The sequence below is a fragment of the Mesitornis unicolor genome, unplaced genomic scaffold (genome assembly GCF_000695765.1).
Source record: "Mesitornis unicolor isolate BGI_N332 unplaced genomic scaffold, ASM69576v1 scaffold5173, whole genome shotgun sequence".
Lineage (NCBI taxonomy): Eukaryota > Metazoa > Chordata > Aves > Mesitornithiformes > Mesitornithidae > Mesitornis > Mesitornis unicolor.
Window position 1 is genome coordinate 1 of NW_010172490.1, and position 22,197 is coordinate 22,197.

A 22,197-nucleotide genomic window follows, 5' to 3' on the forward strand; every position below is an offset into this window, starting at 1 on the left:
CACCAAGTGGGTCACCTTGTCATAGAAGGAGCTCAAATTTGTTAAGCATGATCTGCCCTTCATGGACCCATGTTGATGGGGCCTGATGGTTGTTCTGGCTGTTATATCTACCTGCATCAGTGCATTCCTGTCACAATAGCGAAAGCAATTCCAGTCTTGCTTTCAACAGCAGAGATGTCCATCTCCAGCCTTCAAATGCTCCAGAAACTTGCAAAATGATGCAAATATTAATCTATCTTAAGGAGACATCAGATTTTTAAGGCAACCACCTCAATGCAGTCCAATTCCCTTCCAGCGATGGCTGCACTGTAGGTTTCAAACACGTACACCCTGTATCCAAAAGTCAACCCAATTTTATGAACCAGATTTAAAAAGCATCATCCTGATAGTTGCTACCCGCTCCCACAGAGAAACCTCAGACCGAAAGCTGTGTGGGTGCAGGATCAGGTCCTGGACTCAGGCTGCAAGTGATGGAGAAGCTGCTCAGTGGCAGGAGCCAGGGCATCCTGGACACAGAGGGGCAGGTGTGGGATTTCTGAGCAAGGCTCGTGATGTTTGTTCTGCTGGGCACAGGGGAACAGGCCCCAGCATGTGTTCTTGGTAAATAAGTGAGATTATATCAAGGATATAGCCAACTCCTATAATTTACTTTTCATCCTAACAAAACCAGACCTTCATGACTCTGGATATTGTCTACTTGCTTGATCAAAAGGGTTAACAATGAAGAATAATTGGTTTCTTTTATTTTCCTTCTGAAGTTTGAACCATTAGAGGCCTGGGAAATGCCTTTTTCAAAGGAATGACTTTCACTTCAAGTGATTCCAGGAGCTGGTGTTTGCTACAAGTTCTAAGAAGCATAAGCACTTGACATTACCCTCAGTCACACGTGTGCTGCCTTCTGTGCTCCCGTAATCAACATCTGCCCAATCCTTGCCAACCGATCTTCCAAAAAGTGACTTGGGAAACTGATATTTGGCTTCATGGAAATGATCACTGACACTTCCTGATGCCTGGTGAGGATGGGAGGTGGGGAGTCAACACCTTGGGCTGCTGCTGTGGTAACCCCAGACCAGAGGCCACTCAGACTTTCATACCCCTCCTCTCCAGCCTGCCTTCCTTCAGCCGTGCTCCATCAAAGCCATGGAGCAACGTGGGACCAACAAAAAAAGCAAACAATCCCAGTCCCTGGTGCTCAGAATTTGCACTCCATTTGCTTTTATCCTGCCAAATGAAGACCCCTAAGAAAAGCACCGCTGCTTTCACTTGCCATCACAGGCAGGAGTCAGGCAGCTCTTAGAGATGCTGCATGTGGAGTTCAGTGACCATGTCCTGTCAGGTCACAGAATCATTCAGGTTGAAGACAACTCTAAGATCATCAAGTCCAACGTCAACCCAACCCCACCATGGCCACTAAACCGTGTCCCCAAATGCCACATCCACGGCTTCTTGAACCCCTCCAGGGATGGGGACTCCACCACCTCCCTGGGCAGTCCCTTCCAGTGTGCTACTGCAATGTGTGTGTCTACACACACTGCACAGGCAGGTGGGCTGGGGAGACCTGGCATGGCAGGGAGAGGTTTGGTTGACCACCCTGTCTCTCCATGCGACACTCAAATGGCCCCTTCCCTTGACTGGGTTCTGGGAAAACAAAGAAAGCTGAACTTTACCATTTGCAAAGACCTGGGAGCTGAATCACAAAACCAATCAAATAGCAAAATGCTATGGTGAGAGCACACCACTGTATGGTGTCCCACCAGCGTGTGTGCATGGGCTGGGAAGCCTCTTGACTCCAACCACAAGTTTCCTGGCCCTTGGCCAGAGCAGTCAGTGCAGTGGCTTCGGCAGAAGCTGCCTTTTCTCTGAAAGCAGCAGCCCCAGTGCTGCAGGGTTTCAGGCCAGCGTCCCTGGGTCTGCAGGGAGGCTGTAAGGGCTTGGCTGAAGGGGTGCAGGTCCCAGTCATGCCAGACCATCCTTCTGTTCACTTCGTCTCTTCAAAGGACCCCACTCCTGCTCTGCACTATCAATATTGCTGCCTTTCCTACCGCAAGCTGTAAATCCTCTCGACAGATGGGGAGAAGAAGGCACCAAGCCCGGATCTGTTGGACGTGAGCAATGCTCCCTGTGGCTGCTCTGAAGAGAGAGGCACAGAGCAGCTCCCTTCTTGCCCGTGTCTGCAGGACGAGCACGCTCACAGCTGCTCCGGCTCTCAGCCCACACTGCCCTATTTCCAGTTCCTGCTCTACTGCCAGCTGATGGGGGTCATAGCTCCTCATTTCACCCTCCAAACTTGTCCCCATGTCCAAGCTCCCCACATCTGCACCACTGGCTGCCCTTCTCTCCGTGGCTGGAGAGGAACATCTGCTGAGCATCTTACAGGTTGCAATGCCCCATGCAAAACCAGGGTTTTATTTTTCTACTTAAACTCACTAAACAGAAATGCTGCAGCTTTTCCCATGTTTGCTGTTGGTCTCCAGCTCTGTCCATGCCTACCCATGCAGGACCCTGCAAAAGAACCATTGCACCAACCAGAGCACCTCCTGGTGTCCACCACTTGTCACCAGAGGCAACTGTTATTGATGCTGGCTTGCACAGCAAGCTCTCGACAAGGACAAAAGAAGTCTAAGGAGGAGCAAAATGAAAATGTCACCCTTGGCGAGGAGTTTCTCTGTGCTGGGATCTGAACAGAGATCTTAAAACATGGCAAATTTGTGCAAGTTACCCAGACTGGCTCTGTCCTACCGTGAGTTTGCAGCAGTGTTCACAAGACGAGAGCTCAGTCCTGTTCACTGCTCAGCAGTCGCTGCTTCCTGCTCTGCTCTGCTCTGCTCTGCTGGGGCACTTGGCAGCAGAAAATGGGGCAAAGCAATGGAATTATTGCAGAGGTGGGGAGGTTTTTGACTAAAATTTGCTTTGCCAAACACACTTGTTTAATGACAATGCAAGACTTGTCAAATCAGCATAAGGATTTCCAGCTACTTGTGGAGGCAAAGGCTGCAAAACTCTGAAAGTATTAAAATGCTCTGTTTTCACCAAGTCCCTTGGAATACGTTAGTCTTCACCCAGACTGACACAGTTAAATAGACTGAATTATTTGAAATCCATTCATACAAAACATTGTCTTCAAGTGAGAACAAGCGCTCCTGTTTTTCAACTTGTGAGAACAGTTGGAGTATTTTCTGCTAGGATTTTTTCACTTGTTTCCTACTGTTTCTCCATCTCCACCTACAAAGACCACCAGGCAGGAATCAGAAAGGACCTGGTGAAAGGCCATCTCATCTAATCAAGGCTGCCTGAAATATTCCCAATGTATTTTTCTGAACAAAAGCAAAGCTTGAGATACAATATTTGCTTTCCTTAAGTACCTGCTTTCCACGTGGAAAACAAATTTCCAGAACTGATGTCACTCTAGGGGTCCAATTAGGAAAATCGTTAGCAGGATTATCTGAGGTACAGGTCCAAACAGGTCCCATTAGTCCAATCTTACTGTGAAGTCAAATACAGTTTTGTTTGACCCAGCCAAGTGCTTGGACTGAGGACACCACTCAGTTCATCATAATTCAACTTTCCCAGTGGAAACTTGAGACATTCTGGCACACATCACTATGTTCAGAGGGAAATACTCTGAGAATAAAATGCATTTTTCTGTTAAAAGAAAACACCTAAAAAAGAAATGTCCTCTCATTGAGCAGCTCCTGTGCAGAATTCTACATGTGACACTCATCTGGGAAAACCAAGCCAGGAGCATCTTTTTCGGGAGCCAGATTTTCAGAAGAGTTTGTCTTCTTTGTAGGCACCTCAGTACAGCCTGGATTTCATAAGAAAGCAGCACTAGCAATACCTTTTGGCACAATGGCTCAGTTTTTAAGCACCCCACCACCAAATATACTGAGCACTTAAAAACTGACCTAGACAGAGGTCCTTCAGAGGGACCTGGGTGTCTCTGGCCCAGGATGGGCTGGGAAGAAGGATGCAGGAGATATGGTTCCTGTGAAGCTGTTCTTATTTTGGCAAGAGAAGAAGAGTCACAAAGTGGTAGTAGAAGCTGATGTAATTACTTTGTGTCTTTTTCATGATGGAGCCAGTGACCATGGTTTTGTAATCATTTCACTGGCAGTTCCCACATAGTGAGCACACACTGAAAATCCCCTCTGAAGTAGAGCCTTGTACAAAAGTGTTTCACAGCGTGGGAACTGCTCTGAGCAGAGGCAGGAAGAAAAGCCTGGCAAAATGAGCATTTTCCTAAGCTCCCAAGTCAAAGGCATATGAAACTGGCTGGGGCAGTATAGCAGGACCTGCTGGAGTAACCAAGAGAAGCCGGGATTCAGGACTGGTGCAGAGAACTGGCTCATGGATATTACAGATCTGCTTTCTCTTCCTTTCTTTTGCCGTGTCTTTTCTAAGCTCTGGATCCTGAACCTATGAGACTGTGCATCCCATTGCAGTTTGGAAAGAAGGTGGTCCTGGTCGTCTCTTTTGACTCCAATGGACCTACCTCTGGTTTTAGAGACCAGGTCTGGTGCAGCTTCTGAACACTGTCCAAAATACAAAGGCCCCTTTAATCACCCTGAGGACCACGCTGACATCCCCATCCATCTGCCTGTCTGCCTCCATGAACTCCTCATATGGTCACAATGCCCATGCAGCCACTGGTGTGTGCACACAAGTAGCAGTTTGCCTTTGGGTTTCAAAAAACCAAATTTTGCCTGTTTTGTTCTCCTGACCAAGCTCTGCCATCTGGCAGAGGAACAGGTCCCTGTGTTACTCTCCTGGTCCTTGGTTTCCACCACCTTCTGCTCTGAAAATGCCCACTGAGCATTCTCCTAACCAGTCATCAGTTCCTAACAACTCAATTTCTTTAAGAAAGTTTGTTGGGGGCTCATTTTTGAAACTCAGGAACTAATTTCTGTTGGACCAGATGCCTGTTGGCAACTTCAATGAACGGCTTCCTTTACTCTGACCCTCCTTTTTTAATCTCCTACCCTCTTACCCTTTATCATTTTATCTGCTAATTCTGCTCCTTATTTCTGGCTTCAGTCCATCTGATGGGGTAAGGGTCTGTGATTCCCTGGATTGCCCCTGAAGGCTTTTCAAAAGTTGGTGTTGCATTTGTTCCCTTGCATTTTTCGGACAGCAGAGCTGGTTTGAACAATGGGCTCAGCAGGATGGTTTGGAGGTCAGTGATATCAAATTTGGATGCCTTTAGGAGCTGTGTGAGTATCATCTGGTTCTGAAAATTTTTGTTCTTCATCTCATCTGTTTGTTCTCAGATTTGTCCACATTAAAAATGGCTTTGAGGAAAGCAGCCTGTTCTCAGGGATCAAAAAAGAAAACTAATTAATTTCATGGTGATGGCCCTGTGTTTGAGCAGCTCTTTCACATCTCTGCCACCTTTTGGTCTGTGTCTCATGTGTTGCAAATAGTTTATATCATTATTAGTGGCTGCTGTTATATTGCAAAAGTAATTGGCTATTAAATTTTGTCTGGCTCACTCCCTCCATTTCCCAGTTCTGTGAGCGGGGATGAGAGACTGGCTCTTTTTGCACAATCTTTAGTCCTTTGGAATGAGGGGATAACGTGATTAATTTCTAATTTTTGTCTCCATCAATATGTCATCAGCAGTGGTGTCATCTCAGTCATGATCTCAGGCATTGCACCAGCCTACATGAGTGGGAAGCATGCACTGGTTATGCCAACACAATACTTGGCTGTAGAGACAAAATGCTGCTCCTCCTCGTTTTGGGCAGGTGACCACACTGGTCCTGAGAGCCAAATCTGTGTTCCTTTATCCATTGTCAGAGCCAGCATGAAAGCACTTGGGGAGCACCTCTGAGAGCCAGCCAGAGGGTTTGTACGTCCCCCAGCTTTGCCACGGGTGTCCTCACATTCTTTTTGTGTGTTCATGGCTTATTTCCATCCTACATCAAGGTTTTGGGAATCACATGAGACAGTTGTGAGAAAAGACAGCCATTACTTTTCATCTTGAAAATTAGATTGCAGACAATGTCTTTACAAAACTGCAACTTGGAGACGTCTGAAGTTTGGCAAGAGAATCCTCAGAAGATAAAATGAAAATGATCTTTTGGACCAGAGACAGACACTTTGAGTATTTGGCCATGCCCTTTGGCCAGTCTAAGGCTGCAGTTACCTTGCAAAATTTTTAATTATGTTTTTTAGAGATTTACTAGATTTTTTAATAATAATAATTATCTTGGACAACTGCATTATTTTTTTCACAGGGCATGAACCAACCTGAGCATCTTGTAAAATGAGTCTTGGAGTATTTGAGTTGTCACAAAAGATATTCCAAATTAAAGTGGTGAAACTCGGAAAGGTCTTCCACTGAATTCCCGGGCTGCTTCACCTCCCCAGAGGCAATGGAAATGAACTCTGAGAAATCACAGACGTGGCCACACCAAAGACAGTTACTGGGTTTCAGTGCTTTCTTAGCTTCATTAGCTTTTATCACCAATTAATTAAAGACTTCACCAAATGATCTTCCCATTCCTGGACTTATTAAAGAGGGGGATGTTTGAATCTCACCACCTCAGTTCAGATGCCTGCAACACACACGTCTACATCTGAACTAGACTTTGGATTCCCTTTATATTCCCATGAAGAGAAACAAGTCCGTTTACTGTGTGATTCACACAGCCTATTTAAGGTACACGTTTTAAGTGGAGATATATCACACCCTGGTTTCTGAGGAAATACTTTATAGTTTTAAACAGGTTTTTATAATTGCCCCACTCATATTACACACAGACCCTTCCCATCAGTTCATTGCTGAAGCAGATGTTTCTCATTGTGCTGGAGGAGCAGTGGTAGCTCAGTTAAAGACCTTTCAACCACAGCTTCCTCCCTGCACAAGTTGTTTTTACTGACTGACGTTGAATTCAGGAGCATTTGCTGCTATTGATGAGCTACCTGCAGCAGAGCCACTCCTGCCCAGCCGGGATGGGAACACTGAGGACGATAAAGCTCCATGACCACAAGACCCAACCACCATTAACACAGTTTGTTTCCTGATTATCATCTTTCATTTCACCATCTTTGTATGGAATCACTCTTTGTATTAAAAGCACAAGTCCTGGAGATCAGCTTTAAAACAACCTGGACTTCCCCATGTAACCTGTTTTAGGTCCCGCATCTGCCGTAACGATGATTTTGCCTACTCATGGCTCATCGCCTTCAACCAAAGCAAGGTACATGGGATTGCTTACTCTGGGTAGAAGATGGCCCTAAGCACATCAGGGGCTGTTTGGGTCAAGGTCTGAGCAAGACCACATTTCTGACAGCGTTGGTTGATTATGAGCTTCTCACAAAGTCCTTTTTGACAGGCCTGCCCTGGAGACACCTGGGAATGTGTTACATATGCTGAACCCTGCAAATACATCAAGGCTGTAGAACTAGTGATGCCCCTGCATCTTGAATTGCACAAGCTCTTTCTTACATTTCCTACCTCCAGGGAATCAGAACAGCTTTTTTTTTTGTTGCATTATTAATTATCTTAATTAAGACAATACACCTTCTACCTGGCACCTACCCTCCAACTACTAAGGAAGCAGCTCGCTTCTTGTAGACTTGCTGCCTACTGAAATTTCTGACTCAAAGCCTCAAATTTCATCCACATTTTGGAAAAAAACTTCTTGCCCTATTAGGAACAAAAGAGTTATTCACTCCTGCATATTCGCTTTAAAGTAATGGGTAGATAAAGGAAATAAACTAAACTCTAGGATGACGGTTAGGCTTTTACTGTCTCGGTGACTGGGTATATTTATCCTGCTTACGCAATTTCCATGGCATTCCCCCATTCATTTATCTGTGCAGCTGTCTGGACTGACGAGTTGAGGTCTATCAATGATTTCACTCCCAGTTGCACTAAATTACAAAAGACCAGATTTCTCAGACTGTGCACTGGCATTACAGTCCCTTCTGAGAAAATCAAAGCAAGCCTTTATAGCCCAGCCAGATTTTTATTTTTGGGAGTCTCCAACTCCATCAAAAGGAGAGGCCGTCTAGACAAAACACCTACAAACTTTGCTCCCATCTGAAAATTTAACTGTTGGTTTTTCTGGGGAGCCTTTCACAATTTCTGCACAGATCAACCCTGTAAGTAACGTCTGTGCTGCTTTGTTTCATGAATTCCCATGAAGAGATGACTGACAAAGCACTCCCCTTCCTCTAATCTAGGTTGGTGACCCTCCAGAGTGTGAAATCCAAGAAATGCTGGATTCTGAGGAAACTCACAGACAGCGTTTCTTTGGTTTGGGAGTTATCCCATTGGAGAACTCTGGAGAGCCACTGGAAATGTCATGGAAATCCTCCATTCAGCAGACACTGAGAAATCTAGGCCATGGTGGGTAGACATGGTGTCTCTCTGGAGGCTCCATGTCCTGGGGGAATCCCTTTCCAATAATGTTATACCTAGATGATAAGAAATTAGATGGTTGCATAGCCATCCCAAAAGCTTCCTATGCTCAGCTGTCAACAGCTCCACAAAATTCTGCCTATACATTGCTTAATGCTCCCAGTTTTGAGTGCTAATTCAGCCTTTTCCCACCTCATAGACCTTATTTCTTTCTGGAAAAAAAACCCCTCTATTAACATGTTGTTCTGGTTTCAGTGGTCGCTCCAGTGGAGAGACTCAAACCCCAGTGAGCCCTGATGCTGGGGTCCCACAGCACAGTCTGAGAGTGCCAGATGGGTTCTTGCAGGTTTTTTTCCCCTTTCCAGCCTCTTGTGAATATGAACAGACACGAGACACTCAAACATTTGGAAATGAGGAGGGTGAACTGCCAGCTGCCTACATGAGCAGTTTCTTTAGCAAAGCTGGTGCTTAGCTATGCTCGTCAGAGAACAGGCACCAGGCCACCTTTGTGAGGGCCATGAGGTCCTGCACATAGACTTAATAAAATCATGGGGTGGTCATCTTCTGTCCTGAGTACATGCATTAACCAGGGAGCCACGCTCTACAGTCAGAACGAGTGTAACACAAGCAAAAGAGATAAGTCCCACAGGAAAAAAAATCTCATCTGGGGAATAGTCCTGCCACAATCAGAGTCCACTGAGGAACTCACAGCAGTGACTCATTCTGTTGTCTCCAGGATAAATATGGATGAGGCAGGGAATGAGATAGGAAGATGAAGTGCTGAAGCAGGACCAACCCATCTTGGGGCTGGCAAAGCACCCTGATCCCTGTGGTGGGCAAGTCCGCAGCCTCCGTGCTGGGCTCACCTGTTACATGCCCAGTGTCCAGGGCTTGCACCTCCCTCACTGGGGAGGGGCAGGTCCCAGCTCTGTGTGGGGTGGGTGCAGAAGGGCGTGAGAGCAGAACTCCCTTTCCACCGGATGCACACTGGTAATGGGTGACCTTGCTGTGCTCCGGGCACGGTGCCCTCCAGGTAGAGGAAAGAAAGCTGTTCCTGGGACACAGCTCCACTGTGGTCCCAGGGCGCTGTCCTGCCTTCACTCTGCTAAACCCTGCTCCAGGCCCGCAGGACCACCAGCTCCCCCATCTCTGTCTGAAGGGGCTGATGCTGGGACAGCACTCACCTCCATCCCACCAGACTCAAAAGGTGCTGCTCTGGGAAATTATGTCCAAATGGGTGCAAGAGAAACAACTGATTTATGCTGAGGAAACTCACAGACAGCACTAGGTGACAGAGAATTTTGCAGGGGGGAAACAGAAGTCTTTGACAGCAGAAATCAGTCTGGCTGCTCACACTTGGTAACACACGTGTTTTGAAACCCCTGCTGGTTGCTGCGGTGTGAACAGTGGGGTGACCCTCAAGACTGTTTCCAATTCCCCTTTTTTTGGAGGCAGATGTGATCTAGTGCAAATCTACTTGGCTGCAGTACCTGGAAGCTGGTGGATGTGGAGGATTAAGAAGCATGTACATGCCAAGAGTTGGAGAACTGTACTTGGAATTAGTAAATCACCAAAGACATTGCAGATGAGACGGGCTCATCTGTTTAGGTCAGTCTCCATGTTCTTGTAGGAAACAGCAGAGCCAGAGGAATGCATAGCCTGCACACATCAGTAATAATGAATTGTTCCATTGTGACATGTAATGGGAAGGTTCATTAATTACAAGGAGTTTTTAAACTGTGGAGGTTTACTCTGGCAATGGCCAAGACCTATGGGCAGGTCCCTGATGCTCTTCCAGATCGGGAAATCATAAGCAGAGCTTATGCAAAGCTCCCACCTCTGGCTGCCATATGCTGGACCAAGGCAGAGTGCTCGGTGATGGTTTGGCTCGGCTCTCAGTGCTGGTGGTGATGCAGCAGATGGGACTCCCACCCTGCCCCTGCCCTGGTCCTGCTGGAGGGAACACTGCGTGGGACAGCAAAGGGAGCAAAACAGGGGTGGGGGACAGGACCCCAGGTGAGGCAGTCTGTGCCTAATCCTGACCTGTGCCTCCCTGACCTGGAGAGGGGATCAGGACCTCCATGCTGGGGCTGTGGCAGTGTGTCCCCATATGCACAATGCCACATGCACAGAATCACAGAATCATAGAATGGTTTTGGTTGGAAAAGACCTTTCAGATCATTGAGTCCAACCATGGATCTAGCCCTAAGTCCTCCATTGGACCAGAGCCCTAAGCACTACATCTCATTTTTTCAACACCTCCAGGAGTGGTGACTTCACCACCTCCCTCGGCAGCCCCTTTCAGGACTGGACAACCCTTTCAGTAAAGAAATTCCTCCTCATGTCCAACCTAAACCTCTCCTGGCACAACTTGAGGCCATTTCCTCTTGTCCTATCACAGCTACCAGGGAGAGGAGACCAACCCCCCCTCACTACCCCCTCCTTTCAGGAGCTGCAGAGGGGATAAGGTCTCCCCTCACCTCCTCTTCTCCCCTTGAACCCCCCAGCTCCCTCAGCCGCTCCCCATCATTCGGGTGCTCCAGACCCCTCCCCAGCTCCCTTGCCCTTCTCTGGCCACGCTGCAGCCCCTCAATGTCCTTCTGGGAGTGAGGGGCCCAAAACTGAACCCAGGATTCGAGGGGCGGCCTCAGCAGTGCCCAGCACAGGGGAAGGATCCTGCCCTGCTCCTGCTGCCCACACCAGTGCTGCTGCAGGCCAGGATGGCGTTGGCCTTCTTGGCCACCTGGGCACTCTGCTGGCTCCTGTTCAGTCGCTGGCAAACAACACCCCAGGTCCTTCTCCTCCAGGTCCTTTCCAGCCACTGCTCCCCACGCCTGCAGCGTCCATGAGGTTGTTGTGACCCAAGGGCAGGACCCGGCCCTTGGCCTTGTTGAAGCTCACACAATTGGCCTCAGCCATCGATCCAGCCTGGCCAGGTCCCTCTGCAGAGCCTGTCTGCCCTCGATCAACACTGCCACCCAACTTGGTGTCACCTGCATCTGGTCTGGTTCTCCAGAGTTCTGGTCAACATCTGCCCAGTGCCTGAGGGACACTGCGCCCACGTACAGCCAGCAAGAGGGGACCTGCAGGGGCTCTGAGCTGGACAAAGCTGCCAAGGGCCCTCCCAATGGCAGGATCAGGCTGCTCCTGCTGTTCACTCTCTCCAGATAAGGAACTGGCCCAGATGCTGCTCCACATGAAGAAGAAAGGACTCCCCAGCAGGCACCCTCTCCTGCCAGCTGCAGGATGTGTGAAGTTTTGTCTGCTGGCAGTAGCTGCTGCTCCAGTGGAAAGTCCTGAGTGCCAGCCCTGCTCCCTGCCTTTCTAGATACAGATCAATGAAGGAATGACCCCAGCACCTGTGGCCTGGTCTCCTGGGAGAATGCAGCGAAGCGTGGGCCACGTCTGGAAATCAGATGCCCCATGAGTGACTCAGTGGCACTCCCTCTGCTCATGCACCAAAGCATCACCTCTCCTGTCTAGACAAGTTGCACCATGAGCAACAACTAAAAGCCGGCAATATCCCAAGATGACAATATCTGAGAGCCCAGTGCTGCCAGGATCCATCTGCAGGAAACAGCCCTTTCTCAGGGAACGTGTGGTAGGCATCATTTAAGGAATTCAATGTCTGCAGTAAAACACCTTCCCTGGCATGGAGAAGGCCGATGAAGGGCAGGGACCGTGGCAGGCTCCAGGTTGATGAAGGCTACTCCTTCTCCAGCCCCACCACTTCGAAGTCCACAGGGCAAATGAAGCTCTGTTCACATATGCTGTATGTGAGGTGGGGAAGTCCCAGCTAGGCCACCTGGCCAAGGGAAGGTTAAACATCAGGCACACAGCACCTCCATGACTGGCTGAGATGAGGAGGGAGGGCGCTCTGCTGTTCCCTGTACCTTCTCACCCCGTGATCTCCTGCTGTGTTGACCACAGTTGCCTTAATGGGTAAGAACTGCTGTGGCCATCAGTCAGCCCAGGACTGTGACCTGCGTTTGAGGACAATGCTGAGCAGTTACCTTCCCTGGTCTCCAACAGTTTTACAGTGCAAGATCTCCTCCAAGCTCTGATTCTCCTCTGGGGAAAGGCTTCTGACAGATGGTTTGTGTCTCTCAAGGTGACCTGGCAAGTATGGCTGTCATGGTCTGATCCTCCATTGACCCAGCTATGACAGGGCTGACCTCAGTTGCTCTGAATATTTGCAGTCTGTATCTGCTTGAGCTTTGAGGCACCTCCAGTGCCTGATGTAGGAATGTCAGTGCTACTCCAGGGCAAAGACGTCTCCTCTCAGATCAGCCTGATGATGCCTGGCTTGGGTGTATAGCGACATATCTGCCAGTGTGCTGTCTCCTGAAGGTGTTAATCACACAGCAGAGCAACCTGGAGCTCTGCTTCAAGGCTATGGAAACCGGTAGTTCCATCTCTGGAGGTCTGTGGCTCATCCAAGACCTGGGCTGGCCAAGGGGGAATGGTCAGCCTGACACGAGCAGGACTGTGAGAGAAATAATGGGTAGCAAAGCTCCTCCAGGACAGCAGGGCTCCTCTATGCTAAGAGAAATTGCGGTCCTGCTAGACCCCCCTGTCAAGACAACTTGAAGTTGCAGGATAACAAAAAGCTCTTCTAGATCCAATCGCTGACCTGGTGGGGCTGTGAAATTTGGAACTGCAGCAGAGAACAGGAGCAAATAAGACAGCAAGAGGCACCTCTGCAACCCTCTGATGCTACCAATTCTGTCCTCAGACACAAAACATCCCAGACATTCCCTCACACTGCCAGGCAGAAGAACATGATAACAAGTCATTAATTATTATCTGGACCTTTAGAAAAATCTTGATATGGATGGGTCCTGCCCTAGAAGGCTAGTGCTGTAACCAGTAGTGTGGGACTGTGGGAAGGCCTGGGATTGGAGCTACAGGATGTAAATATTGTCTTCCTGCCTCCAAAAAGTTGTGAGTAACATGGTCAGGGAGGAGGTCACAGAACTGATGAACAACATTACAGAAAGACCTGGATATAAAGTGAATGAATTGGATTTATTTACCAGGATTTAGCAGAAACCTGCCCACAAGAGGAACAGTGGTCTACACGGGATCTAGAAGATCAAGACTAACAATGAGATTAAATAAAGGATGATTTTAATCTGGCTGTGGCCGTGAGTTCATGCAGTGATACCAGGATCTGGGAACAGAGCCTTGACCTCTACACCAGCTTGCAAAAACCTGCCATAGAGCAGGACAAGCTGGGGCCTGGCAAATCGATAGAGGTGAGAACTGGGTCTGGCTGGGCTGGAGTTATTTTTCTTCATAGCAGCCCATGCGGTGCCATGTTTTGGATCTGTGACTAAGCTGATAACACACCAGTGTTCTGGCTATTGCTGAACAGTGTTTGCACAGCATCTCCTCCCCACTCTGTCCCTGCTGGGAGGCGACACAGCCAGGACAGCTGATCCCAACTGACCAAAGGGATATCCCAAGCCACAGACATCATGCTCAGCAATAAAAGGTACGGGGAAAGGAGGAGGAAAGGGGGACATTCATGGTTATGACATTTTTCTTCCCAAGTAACAACTATATGTGATGAAGCCCTGCTCAACGCCTGCCTGCTGACGAGGAGTAGTGAGGGATTTCCTTGTTTTGCTTTTCTGGTGTGCCCAGCATCCTGTGCTCATTGCCCCAGTCCAACCCCCATGGGCAGGGACACCTCCACCAGCCCAGGCTGCTCCAAGCCCCGTCCAACCTGGCCTTGGGCACTGCCAGGGAGGGGGCACCCACAGCTTCTCTGGGCAACCTGGGCCAGGGTCTCACTGCCCTTACAGGGGAGAATAGCCAGCCTAAATCTGCCCCTTCCAGTTTAAACCCATTCACCCTTGTTCTGTCACTACCTGCCCTTGTAAAACGTCCGTCCCCAGCTTTCCTATAGCCCCTTCAGGAACTGGAAGGCTGCAACAAAGTCCATCTGGAGCCTCCTCTTCTCCAGGCTGAACAGCCCCAACTCTCTCAGTTGGTTTCCTTAGAGGACCTTCCCTTTGGGACAACGTTATCAGCTTGCTCTTAAGTCCCTAATCCTGGGCTGCCTGCAAAGCAGACCAGGACATGGTCAGAAGGAGAGACTCTGCTCCCCACCTGCTCCATCAGGCAATATTTCCTGCTCCTGCAGTCTCACAGAGTGGTGTGCGCTCTATTTCTGCCTTGAAACACTTGAGTTTCTTCCCTAATTTTGGCTTTATGGATTTATTTGCCAGAACCAACCTGAGCTGTGGTTTATCCTTCCTCTTTGAGCTGAATCTTACTGTGGAACAAGCTACCAGGCAGCGAGCTCAATCCGTGTTCCCATCCACACACCCCAGGGCCTGAGGCAGAATTCTGCATCTCTTTGGTCGTAACAGCAACAGTCCCTGGAGAAGGCCCTGTGCTGGGTGAGAGAGATGGATAAACTGCTGGGATACCAAGGGATTGCTGCCTGAAACATTTGTTTCCTTTTGGAGGAAGCCGCAATGAACAAGGAGCAACAATCAACAGTTGTTGACACTGTCAAATGGGGGGTAGCATTTTTATAAAAATCGAAAATTGCTGGTGGTTTTCAGTCATTTTTGGCTGAAAATTATCTGTGTTCAGACCAAAATGAAACATTATGGCTAAAAAATTTTGAAAAATGCCCTTTGGACTTCTGGTCTTTTCATGAAGAAATTTCAAAGACAGCAGCCGCTAAAACTCAGCCAGCAGAAAGTGGGGATCCAACCCAAGGGATCCACCTTGGTTATGGGCACACGGCAGACAGGATCCTGTTGCTCTTCCCTTCTGGTACCAGTGCTCGAATGGGTGGCACAATCCGTTCATTTCTGAGCCCTTTCCCAAAGAACTACTGATCCTGCCAGCATCCTCCCTACCATAAACCAGAAAAGCCTGGGTCTCTGTGGCTAGCAGGCATCCAAACCCTGCCTCCCAAGACAGTGCATGATTTACAATCTCCAAGCACTTATGACAGCAGAGGAGGAGAGCTCCTGCGTGCTGTCTGTAGCAGCTTGGCTTCTTGGCTGAAGCTCACAGCCCAAGGTAAGAGATTAACACCAGCTGCATTCCTCACCGCGCTCGCTGCCTTCTGAGGGCAACGAGATGCCTGCAGGGATTCGGGCTGAGGTGCTCCCAGCCAAGCCCAGAGAAGGCTTGGCAAGGGTTTGGGAGCTCCTCTGGTGGGACAGGCTGTGTTTCAGAGGTGCCAAGAGTTGGGTCTTCTCAGAGCGATCTCTGCTACCCTGAGTAACGAGCGGGTTTCCATTAGCTGCAGCAGACTCTATGGTGTCACCAGGAAGCCACAAGTCATTCGAGCGTGACGACTCTTGCCTTGTCTCATTCTCTGGTGGGTGGTCCCTGCGCACCCAGAAAAGTCTTTCTTCTGCTGTCAAGTGGGTAACGAGAGCCTTCCTGTCTCCAGCACTCATTGCCGAAGCGCCTGGTTCGCACTGAAGTGGTGGTGAGTCACTCCCCACTCTGCTGGGGGAAAAACTCAACTTATCAGTGCAATTGGGAAAGAGCTGAGCCCTCCCACTAAGGAGCCAGGCCTCGCCTGTGGGAGTTCAGCAGCGGACAAGCTGCTGTGGATGGACCTGACTCACTGTCCCTCATCTGAGCCAGCCCCTGCTCCACGGCCCCTGCGGTTCGGGTGGATGCCCTGCTCCTGCTTCTGCATGCCTGATTTCACAAGGCATGGGTGATATTTGACCAGAAGAATTAAACAATTCCCAGGAAGCCAGCTTGCATGGGATGTCTTGGTCAGAAAGCTTTGGCCATGGGGCAAACTGACAGGAAGAGAAGTGGATGACGGAGCACAGCGGCCCACAACATGCAGGTCCCGAAGCCTGGCATTCACAGGTTTGGACAGAGACCTGCCCAGGGATGCACAGAGCAGTCCCCAGGCCTCCTCTTTGCCAGCCTGGGGCACAGGAACTGGTGCAGGCCATTCACAAGACACACATCTGTGGTTTACAGCCAAAGGGTTTTGCACTCATCTTAACAGGGAAATGCTTTTATGCCTGGATATTCAGATGACCCTAGCTCCAGGAGTATCTCTGGTACTTCAGCACTGTTGAAAAGCTGCCTGTCTTTACTTAGTGGAGGGTTTTCCCTGACAGTGCTCAGCTATATGGCTGTGCCCAAGTCCCAGTGTCGAGGCTGTGCTCTCCAAGCAGCGTCTGCTCTGCAGGTGAGCTCTGGTTTGATGTGAATGTAGCATTTAGAATAAGCTTCTGGATATCTCTTGAGAAAGATGCTCTTTTTAAGGCTTTTGAGCTGATTCTGGAGTCCAAGTGTCTCTGGCTGGCACTCCAGATACTCCTCTGCTCCTTCCAAGACCACCAGGCATAGTTATAACACCAAGGCTTTATGAACCCTGCCCTGCAGGGGTTTTGAATTCCTCCTTTTTGGACCTGCCAGAATCAGCACCAGATGAGAAGATAGATCCTCTGCAAAAGTGCTGTAGCCAGTGGCACCCCAGAGGGTTTCCAGCGTGCAGCTATATCCTGCACATCCATCTCTGGGAGTTCCACACCCTCATGGGAGGAGCCTGTCTGGGAGGCGCTGCCCTGCTGGGCCCAGAAACAGTGAGAGGAGACTGTGGCAGAGCCAGCGCTGTGGACAGAACTGTTCACCAGCCCATAGCCACAGCTGAAATGAAAACTCTTCCAGGCTAAAGCATGAAGCTGCCAACAGGTTCACAAAACACTGCAGGAGAGTGAAGGCCAGGATGCTGGAAGGGAGTCACTGCGTGCATCGGTGTGGTCAGGTCAAGCTGGGTCCCAGGTCCAACAGAGTTGGTTTGACTCCAGCTGGAGCTCATCAGCTGGATTCCAGTGTCACAGCAGAGCCAGTCTCTGTCAGCAGAGCCAGTGTTGCTGCTCAGGAAAGGAGAAAGCCTCCTCCAGGAGGGGTCCAGGCCCTTCCCACCTCCTCCTGCCTCCTGTGACCCTGGGTCAGCTCTTACAGGCTTGGGGATGAGTGGCTGAAGCTGCCTGGCAGAAAAGGATCTGGGGGTGTTGGTGGACAGCAGGATGACCATGAGGCAGCGATGTGCCCTTGAGACCAAGAAGACCAATGGCATCCTGGGATGGATGAGAAGGGGTGGTTGTAGGGCAGAGAGGTTCTCCTGCCCCTCTGCTCTGCCCTGCTCAGACCCCATCTGCAATATTGTGTCCAGTTCTGGCCTTTCAGCTCACGAAGGACAGGAACTGCTTGAAAGAGTCCAGCAGAGCCACAAAGTGGTGGAGGGAGTGGAGCATCTCCTGCTGAGGAGCGGCTGAGGGAGCTGGGGCTCTTGAGCTTGGAGCAGAGGAGACTGAGGGGTGCCCTCATTCATGGTTATCTATTTGTAAAGGGCAGTGTCAGGAGGAAGGAGCCAGGCTCTGCTCTGGGATGTCCAGTGACAGGACAAGGGGCAATGGTCCCAAGCTGGAGCATTAGGAGGTTCATGTGAACATGAGGACAAACTTTGTCAGTGTAAGGGTGGCAGAGCATGGCCCAGGCTGCCCAGAGAGGTTGTGGAGTCTCCTTCTCTGGAGACACCCAAAGCCCTGGCCGTGTTCCTGTGTGACTGCTCTGGTGATTCTGCTCTGGGGGGGTTGCACTGGGGGAGCTTTCGATGTCCCTTCCAACTCCTGAGATTCTGTGATTCTGTGATTCATGTCCATCTTCAGGAGCAGGACCAGCTGGGTGCAGACGTGCCTCTGCACTCATAGCTGATAGCCCCTGCAGCAGGTGAGCCAAGGCCTTTTCCCAAAATCTTTGAAGTTAGTGGAAAATCCCAATCTGACTTTGCTTGGCCTTTCAAAGCCAATGGAAATCAGAGCAGATTAAATCCTCCCCCACCTTCCCCAGGAGACACAGCTAGAGCTGCACTTTAGGGTGCAACCTGAGGCTTTGCAGAGCCTGTGACCCAGGAGCAGGTCAGGGTGGGCCCCGCTTCAGCACCTGGCTTCACCTAATTCCCCTCTTGGTAATGAAATGTGAGTGCACAACAGGGCACGAGAAACAACCTGGGGCTGGTGGCAAAGGCTGTGCAGAGCCACAGACTCTGTGAAGGATCAAAGCTGATACCTGGCTGATTATTTGTGCCCTGCTCCCAGGCTGCTCAGGGAGAGGGGATCGAGGGCTGGAAAGAGGGTGACGGGCACAGGATGCTGGGGGGCACCAGAGCACACCCCAGCTCTGCTGCTCAGCAACACCTCGCGTTGGCTCCAGCTTTCACCCCAGCTCTGAGCCCTGCTAAGAGCCACCAGTTCCTGCTCTTCTCGTACCACATGGATGAAGCGCCAGGTTCTTATTTTGTGATGGCTACAGCCTGCTTGGCAGCAATCGGAGTGTCTTGGAAAGAATGATGAAAATGTCTGATGTCATTTTTTATCCTACAAAAACTGCTCTGGAATAGCTTGTATGGGAGAGCCCTTTCTAAAAGTCACAGCAGCCAGGATTTGGGAATCGTGGGTGCACTCAGGACTTGGTCCATAGGACCAAGCGCTGTCAGTGCAGGGGAGCCACCAGCCCTGCTTCCCCCACGGAGACAAAACCTAATTCCAGGCTGAGATTTCCTAAAGACAAATCTCATATTTCAGGATCTTTTGGTGGTACTTTCATCTCCAATCCACATATTGCAGGCCTATAATAATAATAATAGTAATAATAATACTAGTAATAATAGCAATAATAATAATAATACCTTCTGTATGTACATAGCACCTTTCATCCGAGGATCTAAGTCACAATTACAGCCCCACACATTCCTGTATATTACAGCCCTATAATTCTAAGACTCCTCAAGTATCCAGACTTCAAAGGCAATGTGGATTTCCCCTCCAGCCCAGTCAGTGCCCAACATGCTGGAAACGTTTCAAAGGTGCTCCAAAGGTGCTTGGCAGTAGCCAGAGATAGAGGAGCTCTCTGGAGCCGAACAGAGCCTCTGTGGGTTCTTCCGTCCCCTCTCTCGCCTCAGCGCAGCCCTGGGGTGAGGACAATGCTGCCCCGAGACCCCCGCGTCTGCACAGTGGGAGCTGAAAAGACTCACATGGTGCCGAAAGCAAAAACCAAGCGATGGCACAAACTCAGACGGGTGATTTTCCAGGCCAGGCAGAACCCACGGTGTTTTGGTCAACAGTAAATTCACAGAAAAGTTATGCTCCACTGAAAAAAGAAGTGGGAGAGATGGAGGAACATTTCACTGTAAGATTTTTTTTTCTTAAAGATTTTCAAGTAACTCAAAAATGAAACAAAGTATTGCTTTTTGGGTCAAAGCAAAATATTTCAGGGCTACCCAGAGGAAACGTGGTTTGGTTTGTTTTAATTTTAATTGCATAGAAAACCTGAAAAAAAAAATCTGTTATTTTATTAACCCAAACCAATCTTTCTCCTCCCTTTTTTTGGGGGGCGTTTAGGCAAAAGCTGAAATAGCTGTTATTTACCACTGTATGCTCAGGGAGAAGTATGCTAAAAGCAAGGTAGCATCCTATAGAAAACAGATTAAAGAAGTGGGGTCCAAGCTGCAGTTTGCCACCTGTGTTCAAGTCCCTATGGAGCTCACCCGTGCCATGGGATGTGGCTCCAGAGCAGCCTTCAGGGGCTGCACCTGAGAGCAAGGAGGGATGGGTCAGTGGATATGAAAGGCAGGATACGAACCTGAGGGTTTGGTGTTGCTTTTCTTCAAGTTGTGGCTGAACCAATGTAAAGCTCAAGAGTTTTTTAATAAACTTTTAAAAGGCATTTTAGCTCGAGAAGTCCAGACATGCGGCTAAAAAGTGCTGAGAGTCTCCAGCTCTTCTACAGCACTGTTTTAATCAGTTGATCTCAAAGCACATTAGAGAAGGGTTTATGATCAGTGCTTTAAAGATGGGGAGACCAAGGCACAGGAAGAGAAGAGGACTTGTCTGGGGTGAACTATGAGGTTAGGACAGAGCTAGAAAGCCACCCAGGTTTCTTGTGCTGCGCTCCAGTCCTCTGTGTCTCCCACCCCCACCATAACAGGGGCCAAAGCTCATGGGGCACCTCTCTGTTCCCAAAAGTCCTTATGTCCCTCCAACTAGGAGAAACCCCCCTGCAAGATGGTCAGTGGAAATGGAGCGGGTCCACCTGATGGTATCTCCAGAGGAGTTAATGCAGCTCATGGAGGCACAGGGCAGTTTCCACAGCGTGTGCTGGCTCATCTCAGACACCGCACTAACCAGCATGGGCTGCAACACGTTTCCTCTCCCCTTTCTTCAATAAATCAAGGCTTCCAGCATTCATACTTTTGTCACTAATAAATCTCGCGCTGTCTTATACCACATGAAAGCACAACAACAGCGTAACCGACAGGCACTTCCCTGTGCAGGACGGCAGCTGCAAACACAACCTGCAGCACAGGAACCTGCTGCTTGGCCTGAGCTGGGGAGAAGTCGAAGACGGCGCAGACAGCAGAGCTGCCCCTCAGCTGAACAAAGCTCTACAAGCACACGTGAAACCGCACTGTGCAACGGGCGCCTCGTTAATCGGTGGAACTCACTGCTGCAGGAGACGACCACCACAACAAAAGTCTCACCTGCACCTATAATAATGGTCATGTCTTAGTTGTGAAACTTGTGGTCCTGCAAATACCACGCACCTGACCCTAAATGTCTCTGTCCCTTGGTACCTGGGGCACATTCTGTTCAGGCAGATGACCTCCTTGGGACAGAGACCTGGAACAATATCTGGGACAACACCTGAACTCTCCCATGTCGCTATGTTCAAGGAGAGGACAGCCTTGCAGTGCAGCTGCGGGACTCAGCACTCCATTTTTCCCTCAGGAGAGGGTCCCTGAGCAGCAAAATTACAGAGATTGTTCCCTGTAACCAGAATTTCTTCTCATGTTCTCTGGTAAAGATAGAAAATAAATTTCTCTCTAAAAGCGCAAATGCCTTTCCTAATGTTTTCATGCATGCAAAGATGAAAATTTGCTGTATTACAGTTAAAAAATGCTCAGAGTTGGGAATTCTCTCAAACTTGCAAGATGCAGTTACACCCAGAGTCACCTCTACACCAGAAAGCCTCCCCAGGAAGGTGATTGTGCCTTTAGACCATGCAAATCCCTGGGATCCCTGGTGCTTGGCCACAGCCACACCATCAGCAGCCTCCATGGCCTTGGCTCAGCTCATTGCTCTGTGCACAAGGCACCACCGGCGCTGGGAGGTGGCACTGGGAATGTCCCAGTGGTTGGTGGTCTGCAGGGCTCAGTGTCACATCACAAAACCTTTGGACACGTGTGTAGGGTGTCCCCCCAACAGCCCCAGGGTGCGTCCCCCTGAGAGGGGGTAATGGGGGTCCCGCAGCGCCCATGGCAGCGAGCTGGGAAGCACTGGCTTCCCTTTGCCTCCTCCACCCTCCTGCTGCTCCCTGACCCAGGCAGGTGCAGAGGGGAGAGGCGTTTGCAGCTCCATGGCTGCCTTTTGGCACCAGAGCCTCTGCCAGAATCAAAGAGCTTTTCAAAGAAAACCCTAAACTCCTTTAATCGCCAGCTCGAGCTCCTCCCGCACAGATCTAAGGGCCATGAGCTCAGTGTTTTCATTGCCCTAGGCAGATTTATGAGCTTATTCTTCAAGGAAGGGAGGGAGAGAGGGGAGGCTGTGGCATATTATTTAGCCTGGGGGGTGGGCAGGGAGGAGTGGGGGGAGGATGGAGGAAGGCGTTTGCAGTGGAAGTGCAGGATATCGCAGAGACCCAGCTCTGGGGCAGCTGATGCCCTCAGTCAGGGTGGAGGCAAAGCGGGGTCGGACGGAGCGAGGACCATCCGGCAGCGGCTGACATCCAGAGCCTGCGGAGGGCGAGGAGCAGCTCCGTCC